General features: G+C 47.1%; 1 protein-coding gene across 1 annotated transcript in view; it reads right to left on the bottom strand.

Annotated features, from left to right (window-relative positions):
- Positions 1–2,973, bottom strand: part of LOC107084633 (dematin-like) — a 33,174-nt gene that overhangs the window by 17,625 nt on the left and 12,576 nt on the right. The gene's annotated exons all lie outside the window — the stretch shown is intronic.

Raw genomic sequence — 2,973 nt, 5'->3', positions numbered from 1 at the left:
ACCAATTTAGTGCTACTTGGTCCCAATGGAATTTCCCATTGGGAACCTGCTAGCACTAAGATGCTAACTGGTTAGCAAGATGCTTCCCACAAACCGGCCACAATCAATCCCACCCCCTTCATAACCGACCAATCACATTCACTTTATCACTTGTGTAAAGTCGGGCACCACTTGGGAGATTTCGGAAATATAACGGTTGGAACAGCCGCTTCCCTGCGACTTTAAAACACCTAGAATATTTTTTTAATTCTGATATAAAATATAACCATTAGAATGTATTTTGTCCAAAGCAGCTCGAAAACCCAAAGAATCACCTGCAGCTGCAGACCTCTGATCCCCCTTTTCATTTTTACCATCCTGTTAATAGGCAGTTTTTCCTCTCCACTGTCGCTGCATGCTTGCTTGCTGGTAGGGATTGCTGCAGAATCAGCAACACAATGAATGCTAGACTCTAGCTGTTGGACTTGATGACCGGGAACGGATGAGCCGGACTAGGAATCTGTCTCTGATTGGACTGAACTGATTTTATGTTTCAGGAGCCTTAAGATGACTTGTTTGGCGAGATGCTCTAATCTCCAGATGTCAGAGTCGGACCAGAATCTCATCACCATGTTGGGTCAACATCATTGATCCGATCAACCAGAACCAGAACCAGCTGCTTCTCCTCAGCATTCAGCAGCTTCATAGCTAACCGGGTTAAAGAGGAAGATCCTCCAGCTGCTGCCCAGGTTTATTGAAAAAAATCCATCAGGAGCAATAAGTGTGGACCGGTTATCTGACCGCGACTGTCTGCAGACAGAGAGGAGGCGTCAGGAGGTCTCCAGAGGTGGATCGGTTCGGATCAGTGAGGCGAACGTATCTAATCAATCTCCATAAATTTACCCTGGAATTCAGAGACTGAGGCTGAAATGGACCCAGGGATCAGATGAGCTCAGTTTAACACCGACTCTCATCCAGCTCCTCCTGGAAGACATGAGGACCCAGGAGAAGGAGAACCCGGGTCTGGGTGAATAAACCATGTTCCTCCTGCTCCTCTCATCTTGTTTGCCGTCTATTTTAGGAAGCTGTTTGATTTCCAGGAAGTGGACTCTGTTGCTAAGCGATGATCTGAAGATGAAATTGTGAAACCGACACCAGAACTCACCACAGAACTCCGTCCTCGTGTCCTTCCCTCAACGTCCTGCAGAATGATCTGCCTACGGTCCACTGGGACGCCACATAACTGGGAGGAATGCTGGGATATATCTGCCCGTTGCTAGGATACCACACCCTGCTGTCCAATCAGCTGGCAGAGATGTGGGCGACACAATGAGAGTAAGACTGCTCTGACACAGACCCCCACCATCGGACCACCACGACTCCGACACAGAGCCCGGGGTCACAGCAGCAGGTGAGCCCCGCCCCCCTGCCACGCCCCGGAGCTTAAATCAAACCACCGATCCAGCAGCGTTTAGTTCAAGGCCTCTCCTGCAGCTGCAGGTCAGTAGGAGGACGGAGGAATTTGTTTGTCAGGCTGGTAAAGATGCAGGAAATTTGTTTTTGTCACTGAATGCACCATGAAGCTTCTAGAAGTTTGCATGAATAAGAAAAAAAAGATTTTAATCTTCAAAGCTGCAGAAAAGAAAATAATTTATGAAACTAAAGGTTTAAACTCTTAGTTTCAGTTTTTTAAGTTTTTATATTTTAAATTCTGAACTCGACGCCCGTATCCTGCCCCCTCAGGGTGTCTGCTTTCCTCCATCCTTCTAACAGGCTGAATAAATGGAAAGTTTACTGGCTGGTTATTCTGCCTGTTTGTCTCCATCTCTTTGTGTCTGGACCAGCAGCCGTAAATTATCCCGTTAGTATCACCGAGGCGGTCGTTAGTGCCGGTCACTGACTTCCTGCAGGCTGACATGGATGCTGACAATCTCTGGGCCTAAACGTGCTGCGTTCAGGGACCGTTGGACACCAGTGTTCAAAGGTAATAAAGGTAATTATTGGATTTTATTTCTGTTAAAGAAGGACAAACTATGAATCATGAATACTACTATTACTTTTTACTTTTTTTCTGACATGGTGACTCGGCTTTCCGTGCAGACATGCAGGATCCCTGCATCTTCTGAGGCTTCCAGGGGATGGATTCCTGACCCCCCCATCAGACCCACCAGCTCATAAACCTCTCTGTTGGTTCTGGTCAGATCAGACCCGTTTTCCATGTGCTATACGAGCACAGCTTCAGTCCAGTCGATGTTTCCACCCTCTCCTCCTTCTCTCCCTGGCTGTAATTATTAGACGCTAACGTTAGGGTGAATTTCAAAGCCCTGAGGACTTCCTGCCATGTTTCCTGCTCTCTCCCTGCTGCTCTGCGGCAGGATGTCTCCTGCTCTCATGGTGGATGCTCTTGTTTTCCTCCTGCCTTTGAAGCTGCTTGTCTTGCTGCAGTTTGCTGCAGTGTACGGTTAAAGCATCGAAGCTGGAGGCTGTAAGTGGGTCGGAGACCGAAATCTGCTGAGTCATAATTTGCAGAGTCATCTAGCAGCTGCTGATCTACAAATGAAACAACTCTGCTACAGCTGGAAGAATCAGCATTTAACTGCTGATCTGCGTCTGATTTGGTCTGCTTTTATCCACGTATCATGGTTCATTTCCCTCCGATACGGTTTAATCTGAGACTGATTCTTTAAGCAGCGCGGCCCCTTCAGGCTCTCACTGTGCTTTCATGTTTCTCTTCAAGATGTTTGTGTAGCTGCTGGATGGATTCATGTTTCCCCTCAATCTGCATCTATTTAGTCTGGATCTCCCTCTGATGCAGCAGGAGTCCTGGAATTTCCTGTTTCCCATAAAAATTCAACAAAAACAAAATCTGAATCCCTTCTATGTGAAGAATAGAGCCAGGATCATCATATGGAACCTGAAGGCATCTCTACGTGCTGTGGTTCTACTGAACCTGAAGGGATCTCTACCTGCTGTGGTTCTACTGAACCTGAAGGG

This window comes from Cyprinodon variegatus, unplaced genomic scaffold, assembly GCF_000732505.1.
Source record: "Cyprinodon variegatus isolate N-32 unplaced genomic scaffold, C_variegatus-1.0 Scaffold105, whole genome shotgun sequence".
In the NCBI taxonomy this organism is placed as follows: domain Eukaryota; kingdom Metazoa; phylum Chordata; class Actinopteri; order Cyprinodontiformes; family Cyprinodontidae; genus Cyprinodon; species Cyprinodon variegatus.
Note: the sequence above shows the minus strand (reverse complement) of the source record. Positions and strands in the feature narration are given on the sequence as shown.